The sequence below is a fragment of the Leptonychotes weddellii genome, chromosome 3, assembly GCF_054177405.1.
Source record: "Leptonychotes weddellii isolate Sample4059 chromosome 3, ASM5417740v2, whole genome shotgun sequence".
Classification (NCBI taxonomy): Eukaryota; Metazoa; Chordata; class Mammalia; order Carnivora; family Phocidae; genus Leptonychotes; species Leptonychotes weddellii.
In genome coordinates this window covers 176,041,067-176,056,694 of record NC_138371.1, presented here as the reverse complement: position 1 = coordinate 176,056,694, position 15,628 = coordinate 176,041,067, and the positions used below count along the sequence as shown (strand labels likewise).

The 15,628-nt window shown below is 57.6% G+C and overlaps 1 protein-coding gene across 2 annotated transcripts in view; it reads right to left on the bottom strand.

Annotated features, from left to right (window-relative positions):
• TFDP1 (transcription factor Dp-1) overlaps positions 1–15,628 on the bottom strand; it is a 41,995-nt gene that overhangs the window by 22,997 nt on the left and 3,370 nt on the right. The window lies entirely within an intron of this gene.

Below are 15,628 nucleotides of genomic sequence, written 5' to 3'. Positions count from 1 at the left end.
CCTGGCGACCAGGGCACCCCCGCCTCGTGAGCAGGGCGCCCGCACAAGCACCCTGGGGGCACCAGGAAGTAACGTCCCAACACACAGTGCGCAGGAAGGGCCTGCAGGGGCCCCCAGGACGCTACAGGCGGAGGTGTCCAGGCCTGGGAAGGATTGCTGCCTTGCTTTCTGCTTTTGCTTATCTCGGTTCCCACGGGAAGCAGTGAGTCGTGGGCACCCTGCACTGCTGGCGTCCCGAGTCCAGCAGAGGGCGTGTGCATGCCACACGGGGCCAGCACACATGCTCCTGCCTGGGGGGAAGGGGGTCCTGGGGAACCGAGCCTCCTGACTCCCGCCCTGCCGCGGGCACCTGTGGGCACATGCTTACACACACTCACTCCCTCACACGCATACGAGCACACACATCCATACAGACACAGGCATCTCACCCACACGCACGCACACGAACCACCACACGGGTCAGTCGAACCCGGCAGACAAGGCTCTCCCTCCTGCCCTCGCCTCTGACCTCCAGACCAGGCCAGTGGGATTCCTGGCCTGGCGGGAGCACCCCCAAGAACGCCCAGGAGACCCCGTGGCCCAGGTGTTCAGGGACTCACGCCTGTGTCCACACTCACCTCACACACACCCACAGAAGCTCACATGGCTGTGTGCCGGGACTTTCTTCGCGGGCTGTGTGAGCACAGGCCAGCCTGTGAGGGGTCTGAGCACAGCTTCCAGCGCCATCCTGCTTCTCCAGGAAGCCCCACTGCCTTCCCACCCTGAGCAAATGCAGTCCCCAGGGGCACGGCTTAGCCTCCAGGGGGACACGTCCCAAGCACACCTGTGGCAGCGACAAGCCAGGAGTGCACACGCGCACAGCTCGCCTGGGCCTGGCACGGGGGACCACCCACCTCGGGCCCTGCCGCATCCCGGGCATGGGTGCACTGTCTCCTTTGGGTGCACAGTGAACAAACCAAAGGCACCCAAATGCACAATCCACACAAGAATTCAGAGCGTACATCCTGACCCGCTGAATTCACCGGAGATGGAAGTCAGGCCCGCGTGGGTGAGGGGCCACCTGCATGGCCTCTGAGCCTGGCAACACCACATGGGCCACGTTTCCCGGACTCTCCAAAACCCCACCTTCCCACAGAAACTGAGGGAGCCAAGTGCGTGCCCATGAGGACGATCACAGCCTGAGGCCTGGCTGGGCTGGAAGATCACCGGCCAGGAGGTGGGTGAAGCGGACTCTCCACCTGCTGGAGGAGCAGAGTGACTCGCTCTGGGCCAGGGGGCCTGCACCAGGCTAGGCTAGTCCCAGCAAACAGGCTCAAAGTGCCCCAGAGCCACAGGACACCAAACACCCCAGAGCGAGAGCCTCAGCCCCCACGCTGACAGCAGCGCCTGTCCGACGGCCCCGGGCCCCCTGCAGCCCCCACGCTGACAGCAGCGCCTGTCCGGCGGCCCCGGGCCCCCTGCAGCCCCCACGCTGACAGCAGCGCCTGTCCGACGGCCCCAGGCCCCCTGCACATCACGGGTGCTGACAGTTCCTCCCTCCCACGGCCCCAAGGGCTCCTCAGCCCCACGGACAGCGGCCCTGACCTCCTTGTCCACCATCCGTCCACACCAGAGCAGACGCACGAGCGGATGCCAGAGCCGGTGAGAACAAGGCCGGCACTGCCTACGTGGGTCTGCCCAGGTGGGACCGGTGGGGCCCCACGTCTGCCTGACACTGGATGTGCGGCTCCCGCCCCGCAGTCACCGGGCGCGGCGGTCCTGGCCGCTCGTGGGAATGCCAAGAATGCCGCCCCTCCCGCAGAGATGGCGATCCCAGTCGGCACAGCAGGGGCACAACCCAGACCGGGAACCAAGCTGGGCAGCCCCAGGCCCCCCTGGGGGACACCCACTCCGACTCACGCCATCCGTCAGAGCAGCCCGGCCTCCCTGGAGAAGGCTGCATCCCCCCCGACACGCCGCCTGCAGGAGCCATCAACGAGCGGCCTGGACGGCCCTTTCTGGCAAGTCTGGGAACCGAGGGGGCCAGTCGCTCCCTACCGTCTCAATGTCATGAGCCGGAGCTGGGGACTCACTGGAGAACATACAGAGCAGGACGTAAAGGAAGACACTGGCAGAGCAAAGAGGATGAAGGGAGCCACCCGAGCCCTGGACAAGAGACCCATCCACAAGCATCGTGTCTGCTCCACGGCACCAGGAAAACCCTAAGGTGAATCCCGCTTGGCAAGACACATTTCTGGGTCTTGCACCCCGAAAGAGCTCCTGCAAGAAGGGGGCTGCACTTCTACAGTGGGCAGCCCCGGTCGGCGAGGCACCCCTCCATGTATGCAGCAGGCAGGGCCCAGCCCCCAGTCTGGTCTGTGAGAGCCCGGTGAGGCGCGGTGGCCTGGCACAAAGAGGCTTCCGCGTCCAGAGCAGGCTGTCCCAGCAGCGCCAGTCCTGACACTGGGCTAGGAAGACTGTCTGACGGGGCTGCCGTTCCCTGCGAGGCCAGCAGACCAGGGGCCACAACCAGACGCTGGCAGCGCCCCAGCCGTGACACCGCCTGAGTGCTACGGACCCAGGGGCCGCTTCTGGAACGGGATCAACTTCCCAGAGAGCTGCCAGGTCAGTAAAATACACACCTGCCTTATTCCCAAGCCAAGACCTACAGGACAGTAAACTGGACCAGGGAGAAGTCAAGCAGCTGGTGACTGGCTCCTGTGGACACCTGCATGGTCCGCACTCAGGACAGTGACCAGTTTACCCCACGGCAAGTCTTCCAGGCACAGAAATGATCTGTTTCGGGACACAACGTGTCAGAATCACAGGAGGTGCAAGCTTGCTCTTCACTAAGGAAATGAGCTACTTTCAACGCTCATGGGTGATGTGGAGAACACGATGCAGAACACCTACAAACCAAGCCTGGGGGATGGTGCCCTTGTTACGGTTCAAACGTGGGAACCCGCGGGCCCCCGGCGCTCTGGCCGGGGCGGGACACCAGGCTCCAGGAGGGTTCCACACCACCCGACAGCCCTCTCCTCGCCCGGGGGTGTGGTGGGACGTGAGGAGAGGTGGCAAGGCACACGGGGGCGGCCACCATGGAGGCAGACGCTCCAGGCACACGCCTTCTGGCTGCTGCCGACCCGGGCAGTGTGTCCACTGCGACCCAGCCACTCCCAGACTGAGCCACGGAAACCGTGCGGGAGAAGAAACGTTTACTGTTCTCTTAACCACTGAGCTCTGGGGTCGTCTGTTCCACAGTGATCAACGATTTTTCTCTAGAACGTAAGAGAAAGTGCTTCTTTTCACCAACTGGGAAGTCACTGAAAGTACTTTTGAAGCAAACTCTAACCGGAGCACACAGATTTGGCCCAAATTTCCTGGTGTAACATGCCTAACTACCAATTATCAAAGACAAACAGTCATGAGCAAAATGAGCTATCTAGGTTTCCTGACCTCAGACAAAGACAACAGCACTTCACAAGCCCGTCCGTAGGGAGCGGCGGCCTCGGAACAAGCGGGCCCCGTGGCCCCCAGCTGGGCTGGATCGCCGCCCATGGCCCAGCCAGCAAAGGCCTGACAGCCGGCGACACCAGAGCCGGACAGACTCTCGGGGTCAACCAGCTTCCACGTATGGATGACCTAAGCGGGTTCCAGTGCTGGTTCATCCTGCCTGAATGCCCACACTCACTGCACAACCCAGTTCCCAAATGAAGCCTGAATCCAGGGCCCACCCAGCTTGTCCCCCCTGATTCCGCTCTCTGTGAAGATGAGAAATCACTTCTGGGCTTGACCAACTCAGGGGGACACACTTGCCTGTTCCAGGCTGTGTGTCTACTGCGCCTGCAGGTGCACAGCCCCCCAGGGCCGCTCCCCTCCCGCGCAGCGGCTGGTACAGTGGAGTGCGGGGGGCACTGGGCATCGCTCGGCAGAAGCATGAGGGTGGCGTGGAGTTCAGGAGAGAAGCAGGTCTGTCTGAACCACACAAATTCAGGGACATATGGAAAGGTCACCAGCATCATCACCCAGAACCCCACCGCCACCCCCAGGTCCCGGTCTCAGCCTTCCCCTAATGGTGCTTTTCTAAAACACCGCCCCCTTCATGGGGTGTGAGTCCCAAAGGGCACAGAACACCTGATAAAGACCTCTGGGGCTGACCGTGGTGAGGTGCGGCAAGACCCGACCTAGTACAGCAGGAAGTTACCATCACCTTTCCTGAGAAGAGCTCGCTACTGTGGATCTGATTTGTGCGACAGCTGTGAGACCCCCCCGCGCAGGCGCCGACGCCGACGCCTGGCGCCCCTCCCTCGCTGCCGTCCCCTGTGGAGCAGCCGCCCACCCTGGGCGAGTCCCCACCTGCAGGACGAGGACAGCAGTGCGAGCCCACCTCCCTCACAGCCTCACAAGAATCACAGCATGACGTGCAAACCTTTAAACACCCGCACCCGGGGGACGAGTCGTCTCCACCTGCCCGCGACTATGGGGCTCCGAGCGGTCCCGGGGGCCAGGACCGCCAGGGTCGCCAGCAGCAGCCCAAAGGTGATGAGGTCTACGAGGGGGGCGCAGCAGACACGTGGGGAGACTCCCTTCCCGAGGACGCGCATTATAACGCAGGCTGAGACCACGCTCGACGAAGTCAATGCTGACGTCTGTGTTGAGTGTGCGGTGCGGCCTGAGAAAGGTGCCCACTCCCGGAGCTCCTTCTTTACCGCTCTGTGGTCTCACGCTTGCTTCCTGTCTGTCCGTGAGGACGAGGACGGACACGCGGCCTTCCTGCGGCGGCCCAGGTGTGCCACGCCCACGCGCTCAGCTCCTCTGCCCAGAGCCACGAGCGACGCCCCGCCCGCGCCTTCCACACGAGGAAACGCCAGCACGTCGGTGAGAGCCTCCCTGCGATGCTCCAACACGAACCCACTGGTACAGGTCCAGTTAGGAAATACGACAGCCTCAGCCACACCCCAGACCGGGCCCAGCAAAGTACCGCGGCCACACCACCCACGGCCCTCCTGCCTTCTGCCCAGAGGCGAGACCCGCACGGAGGCGACTACAAGCATCGGAACACAGGCCGAAGCTGCGGCTAATTTTAAGGTAAGTGCATAGGATGTATTTTTCTCCAAAATCTTCATACTGAAGGTGCAAACCTTCCCTCCAGTAACAAAACACCAAAATGCTAAATTTGTGTAAACATGTAAACCAGAAGCAGAAGCACTCGGCCACAGCTCACCTCAGTGTTTCTCACAAACATCGTTCATCCTGTCGTGTTTGCTACTCAGTGGAAACGCGACTGCCAATCTGCTCCCGCGGCGGCTCCGAGGACCCGCTCACGGCGCCAAAGCACAAGGCTGCACGGGACGCCGAGCCGACGGAGCCGCGACGGAATCGGGGCTGGGACACTCTAGGTAATTCAGCAGAACCAGCAGGAAGTCACGGAGCTCCAGGCGTCACGCACAGGCCGCGAGCCCTGGCGGTCCTGCGCCCCCGGGGCCGCTCGCTGCCCCCTAGTGGCCAGGCCCCACAGCAGACACAGCCCCGGGGCGGAGGGCCCGCCCGCGCCCGCAGGGGCGCATCGGACATGAAGCCAGAGCCGGGCTGCAGGGCACAGCCTCACCGCCCCGAGCTCGAGCTCGGGCCCGGGCGGGCAGGCCCCACACGTCCCGCTGCCTCTCTGCGCACCTTCACTCCCGTACCAGTTCCTTCCTGCTGCCCCCGAGCCCTGCTGGAGCAGAAGCCCCGCGGGGAAGGACACCGGCCTGGGGCAGGCTGGGAAGTGCTGGGCGGCCCCCACACGGCCCCAGCAGGTCTCCAACAAACGGCAAGACCGCCGCAACAGAACTTCACTTCCTAGAAGAGGCAGTGGGCCGGGCAGTTTGCCAACTGAAATGCAGACATAGTTCCAAGACAGAAGCACGAAAACACCAAGACGGGGCCAATGAGGGGATGAAGAGTTGAGGCTTCAAACGGTGTCATGAGGACGTGGAAACCTGGAAGAGCCAGCACAGAAAGAGAAACCTACACACCCATCTCCTCACTGATTTTCACACAAAACACCAGCAGGTGCCATTGTCCAGGCGTCTGGAAAGCATCCACAAGGACCTTGAGAGAGGAACCTCCCTCTGCGGACCTCGCCCTCAGCTCTGCTCCTGACTTTTCTCCTTCCAGAGGGCCCCCAGCGGCGGCCAGCGCCCCAACTACAGCATCAGAAGCACTTGTGGGCCGCGGGAGCACGGAGTGCGCAGCTGCTGCTGGGGGCCCCTGCATGGGCCGACGGGGTGACGGGGAGAACGAGAAGATCCACCCCCAGTGCTCCTCGTACCAGCAGTGACCTGGCCTGAAAGATGGCAGTGGGGCCCTCTCACAGAGGCAGCAAAGACACCGAGTACCAGCAGCGATCCCACCACAGAAGCACGCAGGGCCCAACGAGACTCCCGAACCTCCCTGAGGGATACATGGCACCATCACTGAGCGGAAACGTCCAGATGGCAAATCCCACCGCAGAATGCTGGACGCTCCTCAACACAAGCTCTAGGGGTGATCTAAGGAAGGACCTGAGTCAAGAGGCATTTGGAAGACCTGGGGACCGGCAGCGGGACCCGCCCCTCACTCCACCCCGTGGGTCCCATGTAGACCCTGCAAACACCACTCGACTGCAGAGCAAACAGGACCAGAGCCTCCAACACCACCATCCTCCCAGCCACAGACGCCCCTTGAGGACGAGCCCAGAGGACAGCCTGTGGGCGCCCTGCCTGCATCCAATGTGGGATGTGAGGGGGGCCTCCCACCTGTGGAACTTCACGGCCCTGCCCAATCTCCTCCCCTTGAGTGTGGCCTGACCTAGTGACGAAATCTGCAAAAGCAGGCTAGGTTTCAGGAGCCATGTCTTGCTGGCTCGCCTCTCGCTCCTTGTGAGTGTGTGGGCCTCGCTCCATCCCCTTCCCCCCTCACTCTGGCAACATTAGCTACCCCCGCAGAGGGCCCACGAGGCCAGGAACTGAGGGCAGCCTCCAACCAACAGCCCGGAAGTGAACGCATCCCGCTGCTGACCGGGTGAGTGAGCTTAGGCACGGTCCTGCCCACAGGGACCTCAAGCCATCAGGCCACTTCGGGTCCTGGACTGGGAGCCGGCCCAGCTGCAGCCGAATCTGGAGCCACAGAAACCGTGGGTAACAACGCTGTAGTTCCAGGCCGCCTGGGCAAGCCGTGACTAGACCGACCGCGCGTGCGGACGCGCCGAGGCCCGTGCCCTCGACTCTGAGCACTGGACACCTGCCTGCCCACCTGCCGCGGGTTCTGTCCTTGTGCAGAAAGGGCACCACGGTGACGATCGGACGTGGCACATTATGCAAAACAGCCTAAGGTAGAGCCAAGGTTCATCACATGAAGAACAGGTTGCAAGTAGACAAAAGAGTGAAGTGGAAACACGTAGGAACACTACACCCAGAGGGGCTTCAGACCGAGCCCCTGCCCTAAAGAGCACACATGAGCTAGAGATCCTGCCTCTACCCAACCCACCCGCTCTGTAGAGACCAGCGCACTCCCACGGTACGGACGGCGCCCTGAACCACCCGCCAGCAAACTCCGCTTACAAGGAAGGAAGCTCCCGGGAACGACCTAAATGCCCTCAGCAGGACCAAATACATGAGGACACAGCCAAACAAAACACCGGCTCTCCCTGGACGCAAACCGTTCAAACTCCCAGACGCTAGCTCTCCGACAATACTAACAAACTATCGTTCATTATTTTGGGCATTTTTAGAGATGCACACTAGAATACTTAATGGAAGGACAACGTGTTTGGAACCAGCTTACGATCCCCCGGCGGGCGGAGCAGCGTTACTCGGGACGGTGCAGGGTGTCAGCACCACGTTGTCTCTGCACTTGCATACGTCTCTAATGTTCCACGGAAGTGGTTTTTCTGTTTATACCTGCCAATGTACCTAGGAGGAGTTGTGGAGTCGAACAGCAGGGAACAGAATGTGGGAGTCCATTTACGTAACGTATGAGAGATGCGTATGTTTAAACACACACAGCTAGGGAGTTAGCCCCCAAATCATTACCAGCACATTAATAGTAGTCACCCTGGACTATGATTTTCAATAACCATTAGCTTTCTGGTATCCTCTGAATTCTTACTGAAACGCTGTTTTGTAACTGGATAAAGCGTAAGGCTGGATAAAACAAAGGATACGGGCCCCAAGGATAGCGAATCTAGTGGTGATGAGGGACGAGTCAGGATGCAGGCTGGAGGCTGCAGATCGGAGGTCAGGACCCGGAGGGGCAACCACAGAAAAGAAACCAAGATGGCGGCAAGAGCAAATGGAACAGAGGTCCACGTCCACAGACTGGACAGAGCAGGACGGAAGGTCCCGGGGAGCTGGCCCCGAGCCCCAGGCAGGGCAGTGGTGGCTAGAGAGCAGAAGGGTAAGTCTGGAGAGCACACACACAGGCTGCCGCCAGGAGCGCACTCCAGTGAGCAGCCGTAAGAAACCCACATCCGCAGGATAGAGCCCAAGTCCATCGGTGAGGGGCAACCTGGGAGGGAGGAGTCAAATTTGCAAATCCCAGCAAGTGGGGGGGGCGGCAGGAGCAGGTGTGGCCCGGGGGAAGGGGGTACTGCCACCAGGGTCTCTGAAATTCAGGTGAGAACGTGGGTTCTCTGCCAGGGGCCACCCACCAGCAGCTGACAAACAAGGTACGGTTGTTCCTGCCGCCCCCTCCTCCAACGGTCAGCAGAACGACTCACAGCCCAGGCCAAGCTCTCCCGCATTCTCCTCACTGCTTCAAGACGGGCAACCTCTCCCAGTGCAGGAATGCCCGCACCCCTTGGCTCCTGAGAGTGCCACCAGAGATTGGGCATAAATTAGTGTCTCCAGCTACCTCTGCCCGACTCCACCCGCCAAGCAGGACCCGAATGTCAACCAGATGCAGAACCACGGCAGTATGATCCCCCACCCCACTTCAGAAAGCATGGGCACACGGCCTCCCACTCACACCAAAACACAAGGCTCTGTGTTGCTCCTTGGATTTGTCTCTCTCGCTCCCCAGAGGTACCGCCCTTCCTAGACAGACGCAGCCGGAACCACAGCATCTGCTTTTCTTCCCTATCTGACTGCACTCTGCACTTCACCCTTTGCCTTTCTGCCAGAAAAATGTCAAATTTATTCTAGAGCACGCAGAAATGCAAAACTGCCTGGAAGAAAATATAACAGGGCTCCAAAACAATGTTTAAGTATTTGCCTACATCTCACTTTCTGGCGTTTCTATGGCCGATCTGCACAGAGGTGGCGCGGTATGTTGTGTCCTGCATTTTCACTCACGGGGCCTGACGAGGACTCGTAACGTGGAACACAAAGCAGCAGGCCGGGATGTGATTTATCCGTAAGCCATTCCCCAGCAGAACAGGAGTCCGCCTTCTTTATAATGACAAAGGCTGAGCCAACCAGATGGCCACACTGAGTGCTTTTCTCCTTAACCAAAGTCCATGCTATTTAACTGCCCCACACCCACCCTCCTGACGGCCCGGCCCCAGTCTCAACCCCTAAAGGGGGAGCCCCAGGGGTGAGAGGCTCCACCCACCCAGGACGAGTTCCCGCTGCCCACGTCCCATGCAATTTGTCCAAACTGTAGTCAGGGCAAGCTGGAGGAGGCAAGGCAGAGACTTGTCTGCAGAGAGACTGGGGTTGAGGTGAGGAACGGGGCTAAAACAGGCCTGGGGACCCTGGGCTCCTGGCGGAGAAGAAGCATCCCCCTTATACCCCGTCTCCAGGAGCCTGCTGCCCCCTGCACCCCAACTCGGTTCCCAAGTTCAGGCCCTAACAAGGAGCCAATTCCCTCACTAGGAGTGGGTCCCCCCCAGAGCTCTGATTAGACCAACCACTCACAGCCACGAAACATGTCTACGAGACCTGGGCCTGCGATGAGCTCCCAAGCTGTTCAAAGCCATACGCCTCGCTCTCAGAACCCATTCAAGTGTTGCCAGGCTGGGCGGGACACGTGATGTGCCTGGCCCTTTAATCTTCACTGCCCCGAGAGAGGAAGGGATAGAACACTTGTCACCTTCGTTCTACCAACGAGTCACGAAGCCCTTTGAAGACTCAGCAAGATGGACAGCTGGACTCAGAGCCCGCAGTGTGGGTCTGCTCAGAATCACTGCGTCCATCCAGACACAGACAGCATTTCCAGGAAATGCCCACTGTCCCGTGGCTTCGAGTGGAGGGTGGCGGGGTCCAGGCCTATAGGGCTCTCCTAGGAGTAACAGAGCCAGAGGCGGAGACATTTCTGCTCATGGAGTGTCTTTATTTTATCAGCTAATTTAAAAACATGCTACTCTAGGGGCGCCTGGGTGGCTCAATCATTAAGCATCTGCCTTTGGCTCAGGTCATGATCCCAGGGTCCTGGGATCGAGCCCCACATCGGGCTCCCTGCTCCGCGGGAAGCCTGCTTCTCCCTCTCCCACTCCCCCTGCTTGTGTTCCCTCTCTCGCTGTCAAATAAATAAATAAAACCTTAAAAAAATAAATAAATAAATAAAAACATGCTACTCTAACTTCTCTCCTAGAAAAGTTACTGCAGGGCACTTTCTCCCTTTCAGAAAGACCCTAAATTCCCTCTCAACAAAAACCAAGTCGCTAAGGCCAGGAGCTTGAACAAGGACCACAGTCCTTCACAACCTCCAAGGTGCTCCCTGGGGCCCAGGTGGGGCCCCTCGCAGGGGAAGGAGTACTCCACAATCCAGAGTGAACAGTTTCTAGCCATATGTCACTGCAGCAATGACCTAGGACGCACAAGAGGTCGGGGCCTCAGCCATCAAACAAACTGACCTGCACACTAACCACCTCCTCACCCCTCCTGCTCTCAAAGTACGATGTGGCCATGCAGCTCCATGGGGGCCACTGTCCAGTTTGTCAAGGAAAGAGGAGGTACGCCCACGGGAGGTAGGTGCCCCCAGGGTGCCCCCACTTCCGGCTGGGAAGTGTTCCAGCATCTAGGTCTACAGGCCCCGTTTCAAAGCTCTCTGCAGTTGCAAAACCCCATGAGATTGTAATTTTGTGACTTCCCTCCTGCCTGAGCTGGTGCTTGTGCTGGGGGAGGGCACATCAGGGCACCCTAAAACAAGGATGGGACACCCCACAATCCACAGTCATCTTACTGTAAGCCTACATATTTAGACAATATTAAGACAGACATTCATCTTTTATGCTGTATTTCGTTACAAACAAGGTACCTCACTTTTAAAAAAGCAAGGGTTTCAGAAGGGCAGAAGTACTGATGACCACCAGGAATGAACAACTTCTGGATGATCTGGGTTAACTGCAAAGTGCGCTGCATCAAAGCCACGTATGACTTAATAACTGACCCCCGCACTCAGCCTTGGGACAAATTTGCAGGTTGGACTCCCACATAAATACCTCCCTCTTTATCCTCCCTCCCTGCAAACCAGGATTTAGGGTCTGTCAATACAGGAGGAATAAGATATTGTCACTCAAATCCTCATTTTTCGGAAGAGCAAATGAAACAAGAGAAACGTAAGACCCCTCCGAGGTAGAGTCCAAGTCATTAATACTTCCAAGCAGAGGAAGGAAGATACTGCGCAAGGCTGAGCAGACCCGATGGGCTATACTTATGCTGCACTGTCATTACTCAGGAAGTTACACGAACACCGGCCACTGTTCTGAACGTGGGCCTCAGTCCTGAGGGTCACACTGAATGAAGATGAACAAAAACACCCTAACTCATTAAACACAGCACCAACATTTAAACTACCTAAAAACTATCTGTATTTAACATTAAAATTCAGAGTATGAATTCAAGGTATATTTCCCATAGGTTTACAACGAAATCATTTTATATTTACAACTCTTGCTAGAATGACCAAGGCAAACCTAATGTTAACATTTTGCTGTGAAATGATGAACAAAGGTTCAATATCCTTAATTTATAAAGAGTGGATGCAAATAAATCAACAGGAAACAGACACTGGAATAGGAAAATGAGCACAGGACACACTCATCAATTCACAGAGAAACACGTTTTAAAAGGAAAATATTCAACTTGTGTCAAGAGATGCAAACTAAAACAAAACACAATTTAAAAGTTTACCTACCAAAGGAAACAACTTTTCTGGGCTTTTAAACCGAATTTCAAACCGAATGTCGTTACGATGAGCTCTCTGCTATAACCTGATGGGTAAGTATAACCCAGCACAGTCCTTCTCAGAGACAGCATGTGCACACACATGCCCGCCCGTGTCCACGCACAATTCCACGACCGAGGACTTAGCCCCGGATGTCATCACAGATTGGCGCAAGGTTGAGAAGAGCTGGCTGGAAAGCACGGGAACCCCCGGCGCTGGAGATGGGGGACCTAGGGCGCGTCCACATGGCGGGACGGGCATTTGCCAAACCGGCGGGCATTCGGCCCTCCCTGAGGACCCTCGGGTGGCCTGCACGGCTGTGCTCCTGGTAGCTCCTAAACACCTCTTTGTGCTAGTCACCTGTTATTAAGACCCTGGAAAAACTGCAAACAATCTAGAAGGTTAAATGACAGACACTAACACTGGATGTTATGTGTACGGTTCAGCGAAGAAATTCAAACAAGTGGGCTAAGAAAGGGCTTCCACTCTAAAGCAAGGATTGGGGACTGAATAAATACTTGCTTGAATTTAAAATAACGTGTTTAGGCTTGTATCCATTTTGATTTCCCATTTTACCTCACCTTTTCAATAGCCTACCATCTACAACTCCCCAACGTGAATAAACATACAGCTGCCAAACCCACCGCGGACACCTCCCCCGCGTGTCACAAGACAGAGTCAGAAGGTGCCTGGGGGGTCCCCCTCTAATTCGGCCAGCGCCGACACCCCACAGCCCAGATGACACGCCCTCAGCAAGCACCTGCTGGGCGACCCCTCCCTGCCCCGCTCTTCCCTGGAAACCCAGTCCCTCCTCACAGAGGGTGCAAAGCTCAACACAGGAGAAGCCTGGTATGGATTCCGAATGAGAACTTCCTAACTGTTCTACACTGAAAAGCAGTAAGGTGTTTTAAACACTTAAAGAGAAGAGCTTTTCAGAAAGGTGGCTCTGTGATCTGTGAGGAAAGCGTCCCCTAGAAGTCGCACCACCAGCCAGGCCGCGCACAGATACCACAGGCCCTCTTCCCAACGGTTTGAGACCGTGAGAAGGACGCCTTTCATCTTTTGAGTTTTACACCAGGAATTCATTCGTCCAACAGTTTGACAGAGAGATGTTCCAGGCTGACACTCAATCGAGCTGTCACTTTCTGCTTGGGACCCCATCCCAGAGTTTCCCCAGTGCATCCTGCGCAGAAAAACGTCCAGTCTGAACCATGAGAAGCCCGGGTAAGAGCAAGGCCGCCACCCCAGCACTTGTCACTCGGTAACCTGCGGGCACGCCGCCAACGCCCCTCTCCGTGTCCGATGTGACGTCACCGCTGCACGAGTCAGCATCAGATCCCACAACTCTCTGCAGCCAAGACTGAAGGAAACTGCACGTTACTGCTTTACCGCGTTTATTTCTTCAGCCCTCATTTCGCCATCGGGGTCTGGGTCTGAAAAATGATACTCGGCACGTGTATTTTTAGATAAGCTCATTAGTCTCCTAGTGGTATTAAAGCAGGCCTCATTATATCAACCCTCCAAAGCTTAGATGGGTTGCATTCTTCCTTGGTCTCCAGCTCTTGAGGACACCATTCAGAGAATTTTCCACAAACTCACACAACACAGAGTGGAGTCACACACCAGCTCTCGAAACGGGAGGCCACGCGCGCTGCAGAGGGTCTTACAGACCACTCCTCCAGTTACCACCGCACTGCCCGCAGCCCCAGACCGGGACCCCCGCAGGCAGGCCGGCCTTCTGGCTTCCACACCTGCAGCCTGCAGAGGCGGCCCCGCAGAAGCATCTCTGCCAGTCTACAACCAGCTATCTCCCTGTTCTTTACAAACCTTCACCGTACTGGACGAGGACCAGAACACAGACTTCCCACTGGGGCTCTGCTGGTAACCTTGAGAAAATGCACAAACCCCTGTGGGGCCGCACCACACACACACCACACGTGCACACACACAGCAGGCACACGGACACACTGGCGTCACATGCCTTCCCTTTCCTACTTCACCCAAGGGTGATCTCTAATACAATGAGTACGTTTAAGCCATTGCAATGTCTGTATTTTCTCTGAAGTCGACATTCACCCCTGGAGCCCTTCTCAGGCTGGAAATGGGACTGTCTCCTCAGCCTGGCGAACCTCCCCATTCATGATCTGTGTCCATGGGAGCCTTGGTTGGCACGAAACGAAATTCAGACACCTAGCTTCATCAATCAGTACACAATCTACAGTCTTCACCTCCCCGGGTGATGAGCCCCATGACGGAGGGACAGGTCCACAGCTGTGGGAGCAGAGACCCACGCGGTCCAGGGGCGGCAACTGAAATGTCACCATGTGCCTTGCCCGGCCGAGACTCCACAGGACTGTAGAAACACTGCCCACGATGCTCATCTATGGAGGGCCCCAAGCTTCCGGGCTGAGCGTGGAGGGGCAGCCTGCGCGCAGCCAGGGGGTCCCGCGGGGGCGCTGGTGGAAAGCCCTGAGGCAATTCTCTGCTGGTTGCACTGACCCCCAGGTGTCGGCCTCCAAAGCTCTCCCCAACTGCGGGAGGGACCACCATCATCATGTGGCAGGCTCTACAGCCAGGGAACTCCTGCCCCAGATCCCAGCACCCGCCAATACTCTCATATTAAATTCTGGAAGTGAATCCCGAAACTGTTGCTCACGGTCTCCTCTGGCAATGACTGAGCTGGGGGTCTCGGTCACTTCCAAACTGTGCTTTGCACCAGCTGAGCTTTCTTCCATCCATGCCAGGTATGAATATGGAATTTCGATTTCTACCATTTGAATTTTTCGTTGCCTGCTTATACCAACATAATTCCAGTAAACGAACGTCCAAGGCCTACAGCCCACTCAGCCCTTTCTGCCCCAGCCAGCTCCCTGGAGACGGGCGGCAGCGGGCCTCCACCCTGACGCACTGCCCCAGGCCACATAGCCGTCTGTGTCAGCCCAGAGTAAAGCCAGGGAAACAGGAGGGCAGTTGGGGTCCTGCCCCCAGGACACCTGACGGCAGCCCACTCACTCCTGTCACACACACCTCCAGGTGAAGAGACGTGCTTGCAAAAGGCAACACTCGAGACTAATCACGAAGGAATCTGGCTTATTTTCACGTTGCTAGAAAATGCAAGGGTTTTTTTTAAGCAAAGGAATTACAGTGTTTTGTCTAGATATCCTTTTTAAACTACAGAAATATTTATTTGTGTTCGAGAAACAGAAAACACAAGGTGCATTCAGCATCAGAGCAGCTGGGCTCCAGGTCCAGGCTCCTGCAGGTCCCACACACCCACCTCCACGCTCTTCCTGTCCTACCATTTCAGTGGAAACAGCACGGCTTCCTCGGGGGCCTCTACCCCCATCACCCCTGCCCTGCCCTCCCATGCCTCCGGGGTCCCCCCAGGCCCTCCTGCCCCTGGGCAAACCCCATTCCTCCATCCACCCTCTACCCCCCCAACCCCTGGCCCCTCCATGTCCCAGCCCCCCCGCCAGCCCCCTGCCCCCAGGGCCCCCTCATACCCCTGCAGCACCCCCAT